General features: G+C 35.9%; 1 long non-coding RNA gene across 3 annotated transcripts in view; it reads right to left on the reverse strand.

The window, feature by feature from the left end:
- The window catches only part of LOC144380151 (uncharacterized), a 691,469-nt gene that overhangs the window by 285,410 nt on the left and 383,414 nt on the right, over positions 1–22,645 (reverse strand). For all 3 annotated transcript variants that reach the window (XR_013443970.1, XR_013443972.1, XR_013443971.1), the window contains exon 3: positions 12,593–12,682. This is a non-coding gene — a long non-coding RNA (uncharacterized LOC144380151). The remainder of the gene's footprint in view (positions 1–12,592; positions 12,683–22,645) is intronic.

A 22,645-nucleotide genomic window follows, 5' to 3' on the forward strand; every position in this document is an offset into this window, starting at 1 on the left:
AAGGCCATGGGCACACATTTATATGAATGGTTCCCATTCTGTACATGTCACTAACTTTTCCCTCTCATACTACCCCACTCTTCAGTAAACAAACGCTTCTCTAATTACTTCTGTTCACTCTCCCCTGAAGAGTTCAATGTCTACTGTCAGTATTTTACTGGTTTCCTGCCAATGATGAGTGTCTTTTATCCTGTCATTATGGTCTCATGCCCTGAATGATGTGCATTTGTTATATATCTCCTTTCCAAGCCGTTTTTAGGGGTTTTGACTCACATCTGGTCATAATAACATATGCATGGGTGCTGTGGTAGCCAGGGCTGAAGGTCGACTAATACGAGGGCATTTTTTTTCACTCACTCACTATTCAGCATATACCTCTCTGCCATTTCATCCCAGCTAAGTCAAAACACCTTAGAAATATTAAAATGAACCGGGTATTAGACATAAGTAATAACTATTTTAGGTGTCTGTGGTATAAAATATGTTGGAGAATATTTTTTTCATGATGTTTTATGAGTATTTAGAGGGTGTTTGGATCTTTGCAATTTACTTTAAAATAGTTTAGCAACAAAGTTAGATGATTAGATAGATTTATTAAATATAGCAAAATGTTAGCAATTGAATCTAGTTGCCAGGTAAACAGATGTTCATTGTTCTACCTGTTTCTACTTTTTATACATGTAAAAATTTTCCCAAAAAGTTTCACACACACACACACACACACACACTCTCACACACACAAAACTAGAGAAATATAATATAAAAACTTTGTTTAAATCCTAGTCCTAACAAACCAAGTGTACAACTATTTTATAAACAATTAGTAAAATTTTTAAAAATCCATGAAATATTAACTAACTTTAGGAATTGTTAATTTGGTGACTATAATAATTGTACTGTTTTGGGGACACCCTTAATTTCAGAAATACATATTCGAGTATTTATGGATGAAATGATATGATTTTGTATTTTGTTTTTAGATATGGATGGATCAGAAGAATGCAACATACTAATAATTAATAAATACTTATTATAATAAAATTAAAATAACTAATTATTTTTATCAGTAATAAGTACTGATACTTGCTGGATGTGTATATAAGGGTTATTTACATTATTTTCCATTGTTTTCTGAATGTTGAAAATTCATTTATTAATACCAAAGGAAAACCTGGGGTAACTTTCTTCTAGCTAAATTTCAAAGATTAGTAACAGAGATTTCTACCATTGATTGTTTCTATCCTAATTTCCAGGTAATTAGCTGATTTATTTATATTTGCTTAACTATACATAAAGATGACATGAAAAGATATCCTCACTCTGTCTCCGAATAAGAAAAATGACGTCAGAGAGGTTAAGCTATATGAAGCTATATGAAGGAGGAATCTCAAGTGGTCAAGTGCATCTCTGCTTCAAGCCGTCTCTCCAGAATACACAGTGCCATGGCAGGCCCCACCTGGAACGTCACTTGTCTTGGTCTAGAGGAAAAAGGAATGTGACAAGCTCTACTATTTTGAAAGCTTCTGCTCAGAAAAGATACCATCTTTCATGCTTACAATTTTACTGGCCTTTCATACCATCATTCATGCTTACAATTTTACTGGCCAAATTAATTTGTATAGGCAAGAGTGTCATCAAAGAGTAAGGGATAACATAACCCTCTTATAGAAAGTGATCTAACAGGTAGGAGATGAGGAACATTTGGTATAATAGTACTGCTACATCACAACCATATTACCTAAATTATTGAACATAAAACTATCATAAACATTATTGCCAATGTATACAAAAAGCATATGGTACCATAAAGATTACATGAAATATTGTGCAAGTGACTTCTACTGAGCTACTCACACTACAGAAGTAGAAATTATTTTAGAATTTATTATGTCAACTTTTGTGTATGAGTCACATGCCAAAATTTGAAGTTTAAGAGAAAAAAATGATAATAGGTCTTAAAAAGTTTGAGTTTTTTAAACATTTTCCTTAAGTATAATCTATTGAACCCACCCAACTCTCTATGAAATACCTACCTATTAAAGTTACAGTGTTCTGAGATACGCACTTTTGCCAAAATATGGACTGCAGACCACTCTAAACACTATGATAAAATATAATCATTATTTTGAATAAATCTTTTAGAGTGCAGAGTGAAAGAATTCCAGACAGCTGTTTGGAGGTTCAGATTTTTTTAATGCTTTTCATGTATTTCTCTAGCTACTGAGAAAAGAAATACTTTATATAGCTAATAATGAATTTAAAAGATTAAAATCACTTGCACTTGTAGATTAAAAACAAATTTAGACCATGACAACAGATGAAAGAAATCATGGTTACAAATTATTTTGAGATCCTTTGGAAGAATTTACATTGTCTTCAAATAATTCACTTCTATTCTACAAATGTGTTAGAAGCAGTTTATGAAATGATATAGGAATAAAAATGTATGGAAAAATTTATTTATTGAGTCCATACTATGTGCCAGGCAGTGTTTAGATTCTGGGAATAAGATAATAAACAAGACATAGTCCTGTCCTCAATTAGATAGTATAAGGAAGAATACAAGATTATGGTCAGGTTTAATAGTGGGTGATAACTGCTATATACAGAGTACTCTGAAAAGGTATGTAAGTGGATGGTAATACAATATTGAGTCATCTGCTAAGGCTCCTGGACCGAGTGACAGAAGAAATATGAAAACTGAACAGGAATTATTTCTGTGAACATCAGGGGCAGAATTGAGCCAAGCTGTTTAAGTCAAATGGAACAGTTTTGCAAAGGTGCCAAGTTAAAGTAGGATACATTCTGGGAACTTCAGTAACAGCCCATGGGTAGAGGGCTGATTGAGATACTAGGCTAGAGGAAAAAAAGGGAAAACTGAGTGAAATAGTCAAGGTCTTTGAACGGTACAACTGGACAAAAGAGGAGGCATTAAAAGGTTTTAAACAAGCGTAGAAAATGATCATATTTGAAAAAATGTTAGAATGCTTTCCCTTATATCCAGTTTATTGGGAAAAATCTCAGATATGATAAGATAATCAGAACTAAATTGGAAATGGCATTTGTGACTGCACTGAGGATTTAAAAATGCTTCTAGACTTTTTTAAAGATTTTTTTAAAAAAATATTTATTTGAGAGAAAGAAAGAGCACAAGCCGGGGAAAGGAAGGGGACAAGCAGACTCCACACTAAGCACAGAGCCCAGAGCTCCATCCCAAAACCCTGAGATCATGACCTGAACCGAAATTAAAAGTCTGATGCTTAATTGACTGAACCACCCAGGTGCCCCTAGATTTTATCATTAAAATACTTTTTTAACCCCTTCTTGATCCTTGGTGACGAATTACGAAAACTAGTATTTTTTTTTTAACTATCTCATTTTTCATAAGAATGCATATTTTAAGACACAAAAGAACACTATATTGAGCTCAGGGCTCCCTTTTACAATGTTACTTTGAGAAACTTCAAATGATTTAAATGCATTCTAATTATTTCCTTCTTTACATATTTTGTATTTTTACAGTATTTTTATCAGCATGTGTCAAATTTTTCTTTGTTTTAAAGTTAGATTATAGAATTTCATATTGTGGTGACAAAACAAAAATTAGAAATAAAATGAAATCATAATAGTGCTTCATTACATGTATTTAGGACCAATGGGAAATATGATTTTCATTAAACTTTCCTGATAACCTAAAAACAATCAAGGTGCTGTATACATAAAAAAATAGAGGTTTTTTTCCCCAAAATATATATCAAAAACTTTACTATTTCTCTAAATAAACTGTATTGAAAGTAAGTTACTTTATTGATAACTTAGAATCACTATGGACATCAAATATTAATTCCATTATAAAATCAGTTATCCTATTATATCCCATTGAGATTTGTAGGGCATTTCTTTTCTCATTTATGCTGAGAGTTTCATTTTGTTTTGTTTTCCTTTCCTGTTCTGGTCTCTTCTTTCCTTCTCCCCCTCCCCCATGCTTGGAGTAAAGTTTCATTGTTCTCTGACTCTGGACTTACATGTTACCAGGTTATTTCTATTTCCTTCTTTTTTTTTTATTTTTATTTTTTTAAGATTTAATTTATTTATGTGACAGAGACACAGCGAGAGAGGGAACACAAGCAGGGGGAGTGGGAGAGGGAGAAGTAGGCTTCCCACTGGGCAGGGAGCCCGATGCAGGAGTAAATCCCAGGACCCTGGGACCATGACCTGAGCTGAAGGCAGACGGTTAATGACTGAGCCACCCAGGCGCCCATCTATTTCCTTCTTTTTAATATCACTACATGTTCCTCTGTCATTCCCTGTTACAGATGGAATTATCTCTCCTAAAAAAGTATGTTAAAGTTCCAAGTCCCAAAATCCCATAGTGTGATCTTATTTGGAAATAGGATCTTAACAGAGGTAATCAAATTAAAATAAGATCATTAAGATAGGCCCTAAACTGATTGGTGTCCTGACAAAAAGGAGAAATTTGAATACAAAAAAAGACATGGACAAAGGGAACATGATGTAAAGATGACCATGTGATGATGGAGACAGAGACTGCACTGACACAGGTGCAAGCCAAGGAACACCAATGATTCCTGGAATTTAGAAAGAGGCAAGGAATAATTCTACCCAAAGTCTCAGAGGCAGCATGGCCTTCTGATGCCTTGATTTTGGGCTTCTAGACTCCAGAATTTTAAGACAATACATTTCTGGTATTTTAAGCAACCTAGTTTGTGGCACAATGGTATGACAGTCCTAGCAAACTAGAATATATATATAAATGTTTCAGTAAAGTTGTGCATTGAAAATAGATAAACTTGTTAAAATCTTTATAAAACATTAGTAAATGGTCCTAAGTAAACTTAAAGGGTTTTCTAACAACTTATTTTATAATACAATTTCTGTAGATTTATTGACCTAATTTTCAGATTCCTAGAGTTTCAAAAATTATAAATTTTATTTTATTTTATTTTTTTAAAGATTTTATTTATTTATTTGAGAGAGAGAGAATGAGAGAGAACACATGAGAGGGGGGAGGGTCAGAGGGAGAAGCAGACTCCCCGCCGAGCAGGGAGCCCGATGCGGGACTCGATCCAGGGACTCCAGGATCATGACCCGAGCCGAAGGCAGTCGCTTAACCAACTGAGCCACCCAGGTGCCCCAAAAATTATAAATTTTAGATAAGTGAGTTTTAATGAGTTCATGTTGAGGTCAGCTTTATGATAATGTGCAATGGAGGATAAATATGAAAGAGAAAAAATTGTCTTAATAATACCATTATGCTTTCTGAAATAACATTGTCCTGTCCAAGTGATCAATATGCTGTTTGATCCGTACTTTCCTAACTTAGAGAATCACATCAAACATAAAAATTAAATACAATATTTCAGAACCTAAAAACAATATTGCTAGTGATAGCCTAATTTATTAGGCTTCTAAGGTTTGATTTAATACAGCTTATCATATAAAGGTAAATAAAGTTGAAATTATTTACTCCTGGAAGAAAATCAAAGAAAAAAATATCCTAAGTATTAATAGCTTAAAAGTTTAGAAAATTCAAAATAATAGCTTAGTATCAATTAAACCAATGGAAGACACTATCTAGTTATCTTTCCTCTAGCAATTCTACACATATGCTCTTACTATGCACAAATGTACAGGTTCATCTATACTTACATATACACAATTATATATAACATATGTATATAAAACTGCTTGAAATCCATTAGGTACTTTCTATTTCTGCTATTAAGTAAAGTGTCCCTGATAATTCAAACTGCACCTTTAAAATAAATTAAGTTGAAAGAAAATACATATTAAAACACCAAAGTAAGAGTGCAAATACTTTTCAATTAAAAATGTTTGAAAATTTTGCCTTTAATGGTCTGGAAGTGATTATGTATTTCTACACTGTATTATAATCTTAATAGATTTTTTTTTTTTTTTTTTTACAATAAAGATCAGTAACTCTCTCTCTCTCTCTCTCTCCTGCTGTGACAGAAAGTCATAAGCTTGACTTAGTGGTCATTTTAAAGGTCTTTTCTTCTTTAACTTCTGTGATCTCTGAATTTCAGAAGCATATACTGCCATAAAGCATGAATGACTTGCTAATTCCCAGTTCAAAAGGATGGCCTTTGAGGAAAAATGACTTGAGTAGAAAAAAAAAATCTTTATCAGATGTTTATAAATTTTTCTGCTAATGGGATAGTCTCAATTCAATTTCTTAATTATATCAATTATCAGACTTTATGTAATGATGAAAATGCTAATTCTATAAAAATAAAATATCCACTGCATTTGAAAAAACAGGTGTGTTTTAAGATAGTTGGTAGATATATGACAAATATTGTAAGGGGACATTTAGAAAAAAAATCTTCACTAGAAAGGATGTAACCTGATTCACACCAGGCTATATCAAGATTTCTTCCGCATGAAGAGTGACATTTTAATAAAAGTGGGTGCTATTCAGATGATAGTTCCCTGAAGAGAGAAGTATCTGAGGATTTTACTTTATAAAGGAAATCTGATCATTTTAATTACCCATCATCTATTTTGACTTCAGATAACAATGATTTTTCAAAGGGGAATAGCCCTCCCTGACTCATATAGCACATCTGGTTTGGCATATGTAACTACTTCTACACTCTGAATGTTGGAAATAGTATCTTGCTAATCAGAGCATTTTATCTCCTTGGCCACAGTGGATACTCAAAAATGTTACATATGACCTAATATAATCTTCTATACCCCAATAATGAGAATTTCATGAAATTATTTGCAATAAGACTATCTCCTGAGACTATTCATGACAAAGGTGGTGGAATCTCAACTGTGCTGGGGCTACCATGGTATCTTATGATAATGCCAATAAAAACAAAACCACTGCCACTGATGAAACAGGATCCTGTGGATGAACAACATCCTTTATGTCTTTGGATCCATCTGGGAAATTCCACCTATTCTATTGCCATAGATGCCCAAGATCAAATTTACTAATATACACTAGTGTAACACCTTAGGAATAAATTTCAGCCAGGTTAAGAGTAGGATGGCTGGAGTGATGGTACACCTGGGAAACTGTTGTTGGACTCCTCCATGCAGGGTACACTCAAAATATGCTGGGCTTTTTTCCTGTTCATTGCCCTGGACACTCTGAGTGCTCTCTGTTAGGAAGAATCCAATATCAATTTCCCAGGTCTACCATAACTCCAGCCAGCCCACGTTCAGATCTGGCTGAAAACAATTCCTAAAGGTATTATGATAACCAGTACACTTAGTTAAAGGTAAACAGAATCTCCAGAACAGATGACAGAGACCAGTAGGGTCAAACAATGCCGATAAGATAGTAAGAACTTTTCAGACAGCATCTTCAAGCCTGTTGATTGGTGTTTAGTAATTGTATCTTTTACTAAATCTTTTATCTACATTCAAGTAAGTCATATCCATTTGCCTGGGTTATGTTGGCCACATTCTATCAATCATATCACCTTGGAAAAAATCATGATATAAGGTAACCAAAAATTTTTCAATACAAATTGAAGTCTAATCAAGCATAATTTTATGTTTGCTAATAAAGTTCCACTAACTGTAATGCATTTCTTATTTTGTTTCCTATATTGTCTTCAGTATTAGTTACTTAATTTGGATCTAACAAATCTGCAGTAAAAGAGAAAACTGTTTAACTATGTTCAAAGGTTAAACAATCTAATATATTTTACCAGGAAACTTTTTTCTATTATCTTCATAAGGCAAAGTTTTCCTTTACCCACAAACTGGAAATTAACTCACTCAAGGATGCAATCAATACCTTTATAACTGTTATTTCATATGTTCTTTTCTTGACTGACTTTGCCAAGTGAAATGTACCAGATCATTTACTCAATTTTACCAGCTAAAAAGCATGTATTCCTTTAGTTCTCACTTCTAGGATTATATATATTGAAAAATTGGGGATCACCCTAAATTTACCTTGTCACATAAACATCAGATAACATTTTTACTACCATATTTGTTCCTTCAAAACAAAACCAAATAAAACAAACTCATTCCATGCATCCCAGGAAACACAAAAATATTTACAACTGAATGCAAAGAAAAATATTAGATTTTCTATTCCCATTGGTTTGTATCTTATTTTTATCTCTATTTGTTTATACTCTCTAATGTTCTTAACAGATTAGCACAGTAGTACATGTATATAAACATTCATATACCTAGGGTGGGGATGTTCCTGTACATATTTTTACTAATAGGGTGGATGGTGTAAAGTTTGGGAAACATTTCCACGAAAAATTAAAATTATTTCCCTTTAAATAGAATGTTTTCTTTTTCATTTGATTACTCAATCATTCAATAATTATTTACTTGATATCTACCATGTACCAATTACATAAACTGAGATATTGTAGGTTTATCAGTTAAGATAAAACAAGGCAAACAAAACAAAATTGTCAAAAATCTCTGCCTTCACAGAGCTTACACTCTGGAGCTTTACATATAAAACTCTTAAAATGAGATGGCATTGGAATTATCTGCTGACTTGCCTTTCTTCCCCACTGAGGTATCAGCCAGCTTCTGTGGGGCAGGGGCTGAAAACGTCTTACAACTATTTCATATTCAGTGCCGTATTTGCCATTTGATAAATAATACATGTTTTTTTGAATTATATTGAACTAAGCTTTCTGCTTCTCTGCTTAAAGGACCCCAAAAAATCTTAGGACTTTTTTATCCTGCTAACCTTCTTGAGTGTTTAAATAATTTTGGAAGAGTGCTTCACTTTGCCACTTATGTTTGGTGCTATTCCTTTAAGAAAATTACCTCGGCTCTTAACAATTTCTCTAATTTCACCAAACCTTCTATTAGAAGATTTTTTCTTTTTTTTCCTCCCCACAGACTGTTTACCCACTTATGAAAATGCACATTTTTACATCAACAATAATCACTATCTGGACAATAATTTCCACTCTTACTTTTTCATCTATTTAGAGACTCCAAGACAAAATATGCCTACATTTCACTATATAAGTGATTGACTCCATTTTGGTTATTGTCAATGCAAAATTACTTTGGACGATGGAAATTCTATCACACTGTTTTTCGCTAAATCTTATGGTGTATTTAGTTTCTGTAAATTACATAGTTCCTTAGTTAAACGAGCAAATGTTAGTGAATTGTTCTGGAGTTCTTAAGAATAATTTGTTCCCAATTACTAGGAGAGAATCTTGAGCTAAAAAGAAAAGAAAGGAAACTGCGTTTTATTTAGCACTCTACCATGTTTCAGATCTTTCATATGGATTTTCTCATTTTAACCTTACGAACCTAAAAATAAGATTTGTAATACCTCTTAGATGAAGAAGCTTGTCTCAGTTCACTCAGGTATGCAGTGACTCTGAAGACCTCGTCTCCTACCTAGAACTCTATTCCACATCACACCAATCAAATTTGCAGTTAAGAGATTGAATTTGACACAAGTAGCCATACCTTTCAGCCACTTTATTTCACTTTAAAACATACTCTCTTTATTCATTTTGAATTGCTCCATACAACAGATTTCCTCCCATCTCCTTAATTGAAAGGTTGGGTCTGAGAGATTGCTTATTTTCTGTGTCTGGTGGGAACAAAATGCTCAGTGGTGATTGCAGGACTGTAGTTGCATTAAATTTATGTCTTATGACTTTAACAACATTGGCTATTTCTGTAACCTCACTAGCAACATTAGGAACTGATCAGCACGGCTGTCTAATTTTAGGAGCTTAAATCAAAATTTGGCCATTCTGAATTTCCATTCACATCAATTCTGTCTGCTTTCTTTACGGGTTATACATCACTGGTCACAGACCTTACTCTGTACAAGCAGAAAAGGCGTCAGGCAGTGCTGTGACTGAGTACATCTGACTAGAATCATAAGTAATACAGAGTTTGTGGTAATGATTTCATTTCTAGAAATATATGTGTAATTTTCCTCCCTTAATTTATTGATACACATCTATCACATGCAGGCAATTAATTTGTTCATGTGTTTTTAGCAGAGGAAAAGGAAAAGAGACCAATAACAAAATACAAGCAGTCCAGTAAGCAATGTGAGAGCAGGGACAGTAAATATGAAATTTAGAAATTGCTATATTGTGCACAAATATGTACAAATATTTAAACTAAACTGCAAAGGAGACAAAGTAAACTGCATGTTAATTTCTTAAAGTTGCTTTTTTCTATTAACATAATGAAAGACATTTGATCATGTGTATATAATAGCTAAATCATACATTAACTGCAAATCAGAAAAGCAAAGATGAAGAGATATATAGATCAATGCACATTATAACTACAACATTCTTGGTAACATAAAATTAAGGGAGTTTGGTAAGTTTCTCTGATAATATATGACCTGCCACACTAAGGTCTCTAGCTAATAACCTCACGGTCTCCTCCTTTTCTCATAATTGTTCATTCCCTTTTGCTACCCTCCAGCCCCATCAGTTAGAAAACAAAGAACACAACTTTGTAATTTGATTCTTGATCCCAGACCCTTAAACGCAGGTTGAGCCAGTAAAATATCTTGAGTCATCCCTGTGCTGAACCACCCGATTTGAACCATCCCCAAAACACATCCCTCTGTAAGTTACTGTTTTACTCCCTGTATGCTGTGTGGAAATCTCAGTACATTTCTAGAGGCAAAGTGAAAAAGGTTTTTGCAAAAACAAAGCATCTGCATAAAGTCATAGGTAAAAGATTTTGCTATGTTCCCAATTGTTTGCAGCTGAGCTTGCTTGTCCCCACAACAGATTATGGGGTGTATTACACCAGGGAGTGCTTGGCTTTTCCTTCCTATAAATGCTTTCAGCAATGTTGGCATACAAGCCAAGTTTTTCTGCTCACCTGCATGAAGCGACTACACTGATTCTATAATCAACTATGTCAGATTCATTTTCACACACCACACACAATGAGAGCTTAATGCCATTCAGGGTAACCGGTTCAGCAATGCGTTCTTTCTTTTCCTACTCTCCCCTGTTTTTCTTGGAAATATTTCAAATAAGAATAAAAATAAATAGGTCTCACAATCAAAATATTAGCTGTCCAAAAAGCATTAAAAGAGAGGTGTTTTGTTTGTGTATTGTAGTTGATATATTTGTCACGTCGTCAAATCCAGGTTTAATTCTAAGGGGTTATTATTTGGTTGCCTGATAGGCTTCATTTTTCTATCTCATCTTCATACTTTCTAGACACTTATTACATAAACTTACAAACATTTTACTTATGGTAGTGTCCATTGCAAGACTGAAAGTAGTGGAGTGACACGATCTCTTTTCTTTTAAAAAGATCTCGCTAGGTGGTAGTGGAAAAGGATTCTGGATGGAGGTGAGTGCAGAAGAGGGAAAAACTGGAGGAGACTTAGCTAGGTTAGGCTGTGATCTAAAGTAGAATTGATGGGGCAGGGAGGGAGAAAAGTGGATGGCTTAACGAAGTATTTTGAAATAAGGATCAAGACATTTTACATGGGCAATTCTTCCCAGAGGCTAGAACACCCTTCCACCTCTTTGTCTAGCTAAGTAATACTCTTCCTTCCAAGCCTTCATACCCAGGGAGTCTCTGTACTGAACTGGCTGAGTAATGGTCATGGGAATGATTCCTTAGCGTTATGTCTTCACCTCACAAGACAACTCTCTCCAACTCTCTCCAACAAGTTTCTTTACTTGTCACCCTCATGATACTCTGAAGTGTTCAGAATCAAAATCAACATTTTCCATTTCTGTAACCTCAACAACAAACAATATTTTTGAGATACATTAAGCTTATTAATTAAGATTGGATTTGGCTGCATTAAACAGAATACTTAACTTTCAGTGACTTAAATATTTGTTTTCATACAACAACATGTATAGAGGAAGTGTGCACTGGAGTTCATTCACTTGCCCAAGTGCTGGAAGATGTGTATCTGTGATGATTTTTCCTTTCCCTAGGAGCCAATATCATAACTACACTGAAAGTGAAATGAACTGGGAGATCGAGAGACCAATGTTATCTTTTCTTTTTATCAGGAAAATCAAAACACTTCCCAGAAGCTCCCCCCAAACTGCCATTTATGTTGAATTAGACAGAATTGTTTCACACAGATCTATAGGTTCAAAGGAGGCTAGAGAAGCAAGAATATAGTTTTTTCTGTCTTCTGGTATAGAATAAGAAGGACAAAGGGCATTTGAAATCCTTAATAACTTAGTGAGTCAACCATAGTTACTTAACCAGATGCTCAAAACTGTATTTCAATAAATTATTGAAATATTCAGTGGTTAGTAATTTTCAGGTAATATAAACAATACAAATACTAAATTAATAAAAGACAATTATTACTACTCTTTGATGTAAAATTGGGCTCAAACTAAATAAATTTTAAGTACCCTTTTTTGCTCTAACAAAGTATTAACTCAAATTTGATGTCAACTCAAATTTGACAATCACCATAAAACTTAAAACTTAATTTTCACACTTTAGAGATCATGGCCTATGCATTCATATGTAACGATTGTATTAGTTAGCTTGAAATATTATAACAAAATACCATGGACTAGGTGGCTCAAACAAGAGAAATGTATTTACTCACAAGTAACTCTGCAAGTCCAAGAGCAGGGGGCAAGCTTGGTTGGGTTCTGGTGAGAGCTCTTTTCCTGGATTGCAGATAACCACCTTCTCACTGTGACCACATAGAAAGAGATGTAGAGACAGTGTGGGAATGGGAAAAAGAGATTTCTTCTCCTTCTTATAAAGCCACAGTACTATTAGACTCTTGTAACTTCATTTAACTTTTATTACCTATTAAAGACCCCTATCACCAGATACAGTTACATTCAGGGTCAGGGCTCCAACATAGGAATTTTGGGAGAACACCATTCTGTCCATAGCATCTATACAGCCAGTTAGTTATTTTCCATGAATTTGGGCGGCAGGGGAGGGGGGAACCACATTTTTTCTTCTGCCAGTCCATGAACAGGTACATTTGGATATCTAGCATTAACTTATTCTGTATCACTTTTTGTTTTTTCTGAGCTTTTATATTCTGTATCACTTTTATATTCAAACATTTCATTTAGAATGGTGGAGTCAAAGATACTGTATATCTTCTCAGAAGTTTTACTGGGCAATATAATAAGATTTAACATCTATCTATCTATATATCTATATCCCTGAGAAACCATCATCACAATCATGTATACCTGAATATGTATACCTGAAAACAATTATTCTGTTGTTATCAAGTTGAGTGTTCTACAAATGTTAGTGAGGTCAAAATTCTGTTACTAGATAAAAAAAAAACATTTATAATTATTATTTGTTTCAGAGGTACAGATCTGTGATTCAACAGTCTTACACAATTCACAGCGCTCACCATACCACATACCCTTCCCAATGTCTATCACCCAGCCACCTTCTCCCTCCCAACCCCCCCCCCACTCCAGCAACCCTCAGTTTGTTTCCTGAGATTAAGAATTCCTCATATCAGTGAGGTCATATGATACATGTCTTTCTCTGACTGACTTATTTCGCTCAGCATAATACCCTCCAGTTCCATCCACGTCATTGCAAATGGCAAGATTTCATTCCTTCTGATGGCTGCATAATATTCCACTGTATGTACGTATGTATGTATGTGTATGCATATATATATATATATATATATATATATATATATACACCACTTCTTCTTTATCCATTCATCTGTCGATGGACATCTTGGCTATTTCCACAGTTTGGCTATTGTGGACAATGCTGCTATAAACATCGGGGTGCACGTACCCCTTCAGATCCCTACATTTGTATCTTTGGGGTAAATACCGAGTAGTGCAATGGGTAACTCTATTTTCAACTTTTTGAGGAACCTCCATACTGTTTTCCAGAGTGGCTGCACCAGCTTGCATTCCCAACAACAGTGTAGGAGGGTTCCCCTTTCTCCGCATCCCCGCCAACATCTGTCATTTCCTGACTTGTTAATGTTAGCCATTCTGACTGGTGTGAGGTGGTATCTCATTGAGGTTTTCATTTGGATTTCCCTGATGCCGAGCGATGCTGAGCACTTTTTCATGTGTCTGTTGGCCATTTGGATGTCTTCTTTGGAAAAATGTCTGTTCATGTCTTCTGCCCATTTCTTGATTGGATCATTTGTTCTTTGGCTGTTGAGTTTGATAAGTTCTTTATAGATTTTGGATATTAGCCCTTTATCTGATATGTCATTTGCAAATATCCTCCCCATTCTGTCGGTTGTCTTTTGGTTTTGTTGACTGTTTCTTTTGCTGTGCAAAAGCTTTTTATCTTGATGAAGTCCCAAGAGTTCATTTTTGCCCTTGCTTCCCTTGCGTTAGGAGATGTTTCTAGGAAGAAGTTGCTGCGGCTGAGGTCGAAGAGGTTGCTGCCTGTGTTCTCCTTTAGGATGTTGATGGACTCCTGTCTCACATTGAGGTCTTTCAACCATTTGGAGTCTATTTTTGTGTGTGGTGTAAGGAAATGGTCCAGGTTCATTCTGCATGTGGCTGTTCAATTTTCCCAACACCATTTGTTGAAGAGACCGTCTTTTTTCCTTTGGACATTCTTTCCTGCTTTGTTGAAGATTAGTTGACCATAGAGTTGAGAGTCCATTTCTGGGCTCTCTATTCTGTTCCAATGATCTATGTCTCTGTTTTTGTGCCAGTACCATACTGTCTTGATATTACAGCTTTGTAAAAGAGCTGGAAGTCCAGAATTTTGATGCCACCAGCTTTGCTTTTCTTTTTCAACATTCCTCTGGCTATTTGGGTCTTTTCTGGTTCCATACAAATTTTAGGATTATTGTTCCATTTCTTTGAAAAAAGTGGGTGGTATTTTGATAAGGATTGCATTAATTGTGTAGATTGCTTTAGGTAGCATTGACATCTTCACAATATTTGTTCTTCCAATCCATGAGCATGGACGTGTTTTCATTTCTTTGTGTCTTCCTCAATTTCTTTCATGAGTATTTTATAGTTTTCTGAGTACAGATTCTTTGCCTCTTTGCTTAGATTTATTCCTAGGTATCTTATGGTTTTGGGTGCAATTGTAAATGGGATCGACTCCTTAATTTCTCTTTCTTCTGTCTTGTTGTTGGTGTATAGCAATGCCATTGATTTCTGTGCATTGATTTTATATCCTGCCACTTTACTGAATTCCTGTATGAGTTCTAGCAGTTTTGGGGTGGAGTCTTTTGAGTTCTCCACATAAAGTATCATATCATCTGCAAAGAGTGAGAGTTTGACTTCTTCTTTGCTGAATTGGATGCCTTTGATTTCTTTTTGTTGTCTGATTGCTGTGGCTAGGACTTCTAAGACTACATTGAATAGCAGTGGTGATAGTGGACATCCCTGTTGTGTTCCTGACCTTAGGGGGAAAGCTTTCAGTTTTTCCCCATTGAGAATGATATTCGCTGTGGGTTTTTCATAGATAGCGTTTATGATATTGAGGTATGTACCCTCTATCCCTATACTCTGAAGAGTTTGATCAAGAAAGGATGCTGTACTTTGTCAAATGCTTTTTCTGCATCTATTGAGAGGATCATATGGTTCTTGTTCTTTCTTTTATTAATGTATTGTATCACATTGATTGATTTGCGGATGTTGAACCAACCTTGCAGCCCAGGAAGAAATTCCACTTGGTCGTGGTGAATAATCCTCTTAATGTACTGCTGGATCCTATTGGCTAGTATTTTGGTGAGAATTTTTGCATCCATGTTCATCAGGGATATTGGTCTGTAATTCTCCTTTTTGATGGGGTCTTTATCTGGTTTGGGGATCAAGGTAATGGTGGCCTATAAAACAAGTTTGGAAGTTTTCCTTCCATTTCTATTTTTTGGAACAGTTTCAGAAGAATAGGTATTAATTCTTCTTTAAATGTTTGGTAGAATTCCCCTGGGAAGCCATCTGGCCCTGGGCTCTTGTTTTTGGGAGATTTTTGATTACTGCTTCAATTTCCTTAGTGGTTATAGGTCTGCTCAGGTTTTCTAATTCTTCCTGGTTCAGTTTTGGTAGTTGATACATCTTTAGGAATGCATCCATTTCTTCCAGATTATCTAATTTGCTGGCATAGAGTTGCTCATAATATGTTCTTATAATTGTTTGTATTTCTTTGGTGTTGGTTGGAATCTCTCCTCTTTCATTCATGATTTTATTTATTTGGGTCCTTTCTCCTTTCTTTTTGTAAGTCTGGCCAGAGGTTTATCAATCTTATTAATTCTTTCAAAGAACCAGCTCCTAGTTTCGTTGATCTGTTCTACTGTTCTTTTGGTTTCTATTTCATTGATTTCTGCTCTGATCTTTATGATTTCTCTTCTCCTGCTGGGTTTAGGCTTTATTTGCTGTTCTTTCTCCAGCTCCTTTAGGTGTAGGGTTAGGTTGTGTATTTGAGACCTTTCTTGTTTCTTGAGAAAGGCTTGTATTGCTATATACTTTCCTCTTAGGACTGCCTTTGCTGCATCCCAATGATTTTGAACAGCTGTGTTTTCATTTTCATTTGTTCCCATGAATTTTTTTAATTCTTCTTTAATTTCCTGGTTGACCCATTCATTCTTTAGTAGGATGCTCTTTGGCCTCCATGTATTTGAGTTCTTTCTGACTTTCCTCTTGTGATTGAGTTCTAGTTTCAAAGCATTGTGGTCTGAAAATAGGCAGGGAATGACCCCAATCTTTTGGTACCGGTTGAGACCTGATTTGTGACCTAGGATGTGATCTATTCTGGAGACTGTTCCATAGGCACTAGAGAAGAATGTGCATTTTGTTGCTTTGGGATGGAATGTTCTGAATATATCTGTGAAGTCCATTTGGTCCAGTGTGTCATTTAAAGTCTTATTTCCTTGTTGATCCTTTGCTTAGATGATCTGTCCATTTCAGTGAGGGGGGTGTTAAAGTCCCCTACTATTATTGTATTGTTGCCGATGTGTTTCTTTGCTTTTGTTATTAATTGGCTTATAACTGGCTGCTCCCATGTTAGGGACATAGATATTTTCAATCGTTAGATCTTCTTGTTGCATAGACCCTTTAAGTATGATATAGTGTCCTTCCTCATCTCTTATTATAGTCTTTGGTTTAAAATCTAATTTGTCTGATATAAGACCCCAGCTTTCTTTTGGTGTCCATTACCATGGTAAATGGTTTTCCATCCCCCTCAGTTTCAATCTGGAGGTGTCTTTGGGTCTAAAATGAGTCTCTTTCAGACTGCATATCGATGGGTCTTGTTTTTTTATCTAATCTGATACCCTGTGTCTTTTGATTGGGGCATTTAGCCCATTTACATTCAGGGTAACTATTGAAAGATAGGAATTTAGTGCCATTATATTGCCTGTAAGGTGACTGTCACTGTATATCGTCTGTGTTCCTTTCTGGTCTATGTATTTTAGGCTCTATCTTTGCTTAGAGGACCCCTTTCTTGTAGGGCTGGTTTGGTGTTTGCAAATTCCTTTAGTTTTTGTTTGTCCTGGAAGCTTTTTATCTCTCCTTCTATTTTCAATGACAGCCTAGCTGGATATAGTATTCTTGGCTGCATATTTTTCTCATTAGTGCTCTGAATATATCCTGCCAGTCCTTTCTGGCCTGCCAGGTCTCTGTGGATAGGTCTGTTGCCAATCTAATGTTTCTACCATTGTAGGTTACAGATCTCTTCTCCCAAGCTGCTTTCAGGATTTTCTCTTTGTCTCCGAGACTCGTAAGTTTTACTATTAGATGTTGGGGTGTTGACCTATTTTTAGTGATTTTGAGAGGGGTTCTCTGTGCCTCCTGGATTTTGATGCCTGTTTCCTTCCCCAAATTAGGGAAGTTCTCTGCTATAATTTGCTCCAATATACCTTCTGCCCCTCTCTCTCTCTCTTCTTCTGGGATCCCAATTATTCTAATATTGTTTCATCTTATGGTATCACTTATCTCTCGAATTCTGCCCTTGTGATCCAGTAGTTGTTTGTCTCCCTTTTTCTCAGCTTCTTTATTTTCCATCATTTGGTCTTCTATATCACTAATTCTCTCTTCTGCCTCATTTATCCTAGCAGTTAGAGCCTCCATTTTTATTGTACCTCATTAATAGCCTTTTTGATTTCGACTTGGTTAGATTTTAGTTCTTTTATTTCTCCAGAAAGGGTTTCTCTAATGTCTTCCATGCTTTTTTCAAGCCCAGCTAGTATCTTTATAATCGTCATTCTGAACTCTAGTTCCAACATCTTACTAATGTCTGTATTGATTAGGTCCCTGGCAGTCGGTACTGCCTCTTGTTCTTCTTTCTGAGGTGATTTTTTTCCGTCTTGTCATTTGTCCAGAGGAGAATAGATGAATGAGGGAACAAAATGCTAACAGGGTAACAACAACCCCAGAAAAATATACACTAAACAAATCAGAAGAAACTTGAAACCAGGGGAAAAGAAAGGGAAAGAAAGAAGAAAGAAAGAAAAAGGAAAAGATTTAAAAAAAAAAAAAGAATATGATCAAATATGATCAGGCTGGTGAAGAGATCAGTGCCACACACTAGATTTGGGGCATATTTTGGTCTGTTAGAAGAAACTCCCTCCCAAAATTTTAAAGAAAGAAAGGCTTATATGTGTACAAAAAATAAGGGTAAATACGATGAAGGGATGGAATATGACTGTAAAGATGAAAAGTATAAAAAATTTTATAAAAGGAATTGGTAAGAAGTTGGTTGAAAAAAGAAAGAAGAGAAATTTAAAAAAAAAAAGGGAGAGAATGTGATCAGGCAGGAGACTCGAACAAAGCCATACACTAGAGATTTAGGATATATTTTGGTCTGCTAGAAGAAACTGTATCCCAAAATTTTAAAGAGAGAACAACTTATATATATACCAGAAATAGGGTTAACTACCCAAAGGGATAGAATATGACTCTAAAAATTAAAAATAAAAAAGATTTTTTAAAAAAAGGGATTGATAAGATTTTGGTTGAAAAAGAGAAAAAGAAAAATTCAAAAAAAAAAAAAAGAAAAAGAAAGTTAAAAATAAATTAACTTTGAAAGACTAAAGAATCATGGTAAAAAAGCCATGGATTCTATGTGCAGTATTCCCCTAGCGCTGGAGTTCTGCCGTTCTCATTGATCGGTAAACTTGGTCTTGGCTGGCTGTTCTCGCTGATCTTCTGGGGGAGGGGCCTGTTGCCGTGGTTCCCAAATGTTTTTGCCGGAGGCGGAATTGCCCCTCCCTTGCCCGGTTCTGGCTAAATAATCTGCTCAGGCTTGCTCTCGGGAGCTTTTGTTCCCTGCAAGCTTTCCGTACAACTTTGGAGGACGAGAGTGAGAATGGCGGCCTCCCAATCTCTGCCCCAGAGGAGCCAAGAACTCGGGGCCCCACTCCTCAGTGCGCACCCCCAGAGAAAAGCAGTCAATCACTCTCGTCTCCCCAGTCTCTGGCCACACTCCGTGCTCACCTGGCCTGTGACCGAGGGTTTCTGTCTCTGGCACACGACCCTGTGTGGAGTCTCCAAACCCAGCAGGTCCCTGCGGTGAGCTCCTGCGCTGCTCCTCCTGGGGGAGGAAGGGGAGTCTCCCTGGATCTGCCGCTTGTTGGGTCCCTGCTGGAAGAGCAGTGCCCCAACTGTGCCGTGGATCACGGTTTATGGCAACCCTGAGCTGAGAGCCCACTCCTCGGCTCCGTCTTTCCCCTGAAAGAGAACTGCATCAAAGGCAATATAATTCTGGATTTATGGGCTTTTAAAGATTCACCAAGTGGGAATCCCTCTCAGAAGAGTTTGGGAGTTTTATTTCCTCTTACAGAGGGTTTTATGGTTTGCCTAAGAGTGAAAACCATACTTTTTCAGTGTCTGCTATATTAGGGAAAGCAGAACAACCTCCAAAATCCTCCAGAAAGGACAAAAATTGGTAAAGAGGTATCTTATGTCAATAATGACAATGACATTTGAAAGCTGGAAGTTTTTTATGGTATAAATATTGATTGTTTATACATATTGTATAAATCTTATTGGCGACTGTCTGGTACTCCCATTGCCAGTACAAGCAGAGCTTATTAAAAAGATACATGACTGATTTAAAGCACAGGTATTGCTCTTACCCAAACAGAAAGATAAAAAAGTGGGAAAGAAAATCACGATGAAAAAGAGATAATCCAGGTAAGAACAATAAATATTTTGATTCTCCAGGGAACTGACTGTGAGCTCATGGAGGGACTGCAGAATGCTTGCCCTCTATATGCTTGCATGACCTTGTTATTTCAAAATATCGTATCAATATCTGATGAGTGGCCCTGTGAAAACCAAATACGTAACAAGGTAATGAAAATTATGGAGACTCTGCAAGAGTCCTTCAGATTTTTTTTTTTTTTTACATAAAAGCCTAGTTTTACAAATCAAAATATGTGCAGAGTAAAGCCAGGCCATGAGATACATGTATTTAACCCATAATATCTGGGTTATACATACATAAAAGTTAATTTCTAAATAGCATTACCCCATTACTACAGGCTAGGAGCATTATATTAAGTCATAAAAATTATGTGGCCAATTATGGGCATTAGGATGGGAGATTTTTCTTCTATATTATCTCTAAGTCATAGGTACAGTTTAGGAATCTGGACTGGCCATTTAATAGCATTTAGTCAAATTATTTCAACTATCTGTGACTTTGTTCCCTCTCTGTAAAAAGAATATCTACATCAGGGGATTATCATAGGCTTAAATGAGATGATAAAAGAAAACACATAGCACTCATATTATGTCAGGCACAGTTCATGCGTTACCTCATTAAAACCTCATAGCAACTCTATGAGGTAGGTTTTATTATTGTTCCCATGAACAGATGATAAAACTGAGACACAGAACAGTTAAATAACCTTCCCAAAGCCCATTAATAAGTGACAAAGCCTGACATGAACCCAGGCAGTCCAGCTCCAAACTATTTATCTTCAACTATGATTTCTATAAAATTGGGCATATAAGCATATAAGCACAATGACTCATGCAGAGTAAGCTCTCAAATGATATCATTATCATTATTATGAAAAATTAATACACTGTAATTTTTAATTTGGTATAACTTTTTGGAAGCAAAATTTCAATGTAACTTCTGGTTTCAGTTCCAACATTCATGTAAAGAGCTTAAAAGTCATCAATCTTCCCCTTACAGTAAGAAAGGATGAAAAAGAAAAAGTCACTGAAAATCAATGCTTTTCCTGGACTCATCAGAGGATTGAGGTCACAGGGCAAACTGCTGTCCTGAAACCTGTAGAGACAAGCAAATCCATAGAGTCATATCAGAGACGTGTTTACCAGAGGAGAAGCTCCTGAAGTCATAAACTGGCAGGAATACTTGAAGAGTAATGCTGACTAATTGCTAGAGGCTAGTGAGTACGGACTTGAGAGTGAGGAACTCTTGGGGCTTTAAGGAGGTGCCAACATTTTCCCAGGCTTTTACCTCCAGGGATTCCATGAGATTCTCAAGATAAATAGCCAAAAAAGGTCCCCTAAGGATGCTGGCAGAGGAGAAGTCACCACTGAAAGATGCCAAGTGTTCTCTCCAGGTAGAAAGCCCTCAAGAGCCTTTTCTCACTTGTAGGAAAGGCATTTCTCCAACTCCAGCCCCCCTCACCTTCCCATTTCACCTAAGGTGTGGGGAGCTAAGAAACACCTGTGAAGGCCACAGCCTGGGTACATATAACTGTCTGCTAAAAAACTGAGATTTAATCATAAGATTATCAATGCTTCCCCCATCCTTCACACCTTACCCACCACACCAGCAGGGCTCCGGTGTAATAACAGTGGCTTAGATCTGAAAAAGCTACGAGACAAGACTCTATCTGAGGAGCAGCTGATGGGGAAATCCAAAGACAAGAGAGGAGACAAAAATAAAGACATTTATTGGAAGCCTCTGGCACCTACAGCTACAGCAAACAAACACAGTCCACGTCTCAGCCAGATTAACATAAAACCTTCCACTGAAGGCCTATTTACCTCAGTTGCTATTACCTAGTTTTCAACAATGATTTACAAGGCATGCCAAAAGGGAAAAAAAAAAAAAGAGTCTAAAAAGAGAAAGCAAGGAATGGACAATGGAAATACTAGAAGAAGAAAGAGAAAAGAAGATGAAATATTTTAAGTAATAAGGGCAGAGAACTTTCTAAAACCACAGGTCCAGAAAGCTCAGAGAATACCAAGCAGGATAAATCCCAAAAAAACATATACCTGGGCATATCATATTCAAATTGCAGAAAATCTAAAACAAAGGAAAAAAATCTTAAAAGAAGGCAGAGGAAAAAACAAAAATAGAACTATGCTTATAGAGGAACAAAGATAAGAATTATATTCCATTTCTTTTCACAACACATGAAGACAAAAAGTGTGGAATGAAATTAAGTGTTGAAATAAACATTGTAATATAATGGATATTTATTATCTAAGTATACATTATGCAGAACTGAGAAGCAAAAATAATCATAACATGAACATATTTATTAATAATCTGAGCATTCATAATGTTAGTCCCTGTTGTGGACTGGACTGTGTTCCCTCAAAATTCATATGTTGAAGCCTTAACCCTCAATGTGACTGTATTTGGAGATAAGACCTTTAAAGAAGTAATTAAGGTTAAATGAGGTCATAAAAGGGGGACTCTTAACACCTTAGGACTTGTGTCCTTTTAAGAGGAAAGGACACCAAAG

Source organism: Halichoerus grypus, chromosome 14 (genome assembly GCF_964656455.1).
Source record: "Halichoerus grypus chromosome 14, mHalGry1.hap1.1, whole genome shotgun sequence".
NCBI classification, from domain to species: domain Eukaryota; kingdom Metazoa; phylum Chordata; class Mammalia; order Carnivora; family Phocidae; genus Halichoerus; species Halichoerus grypus.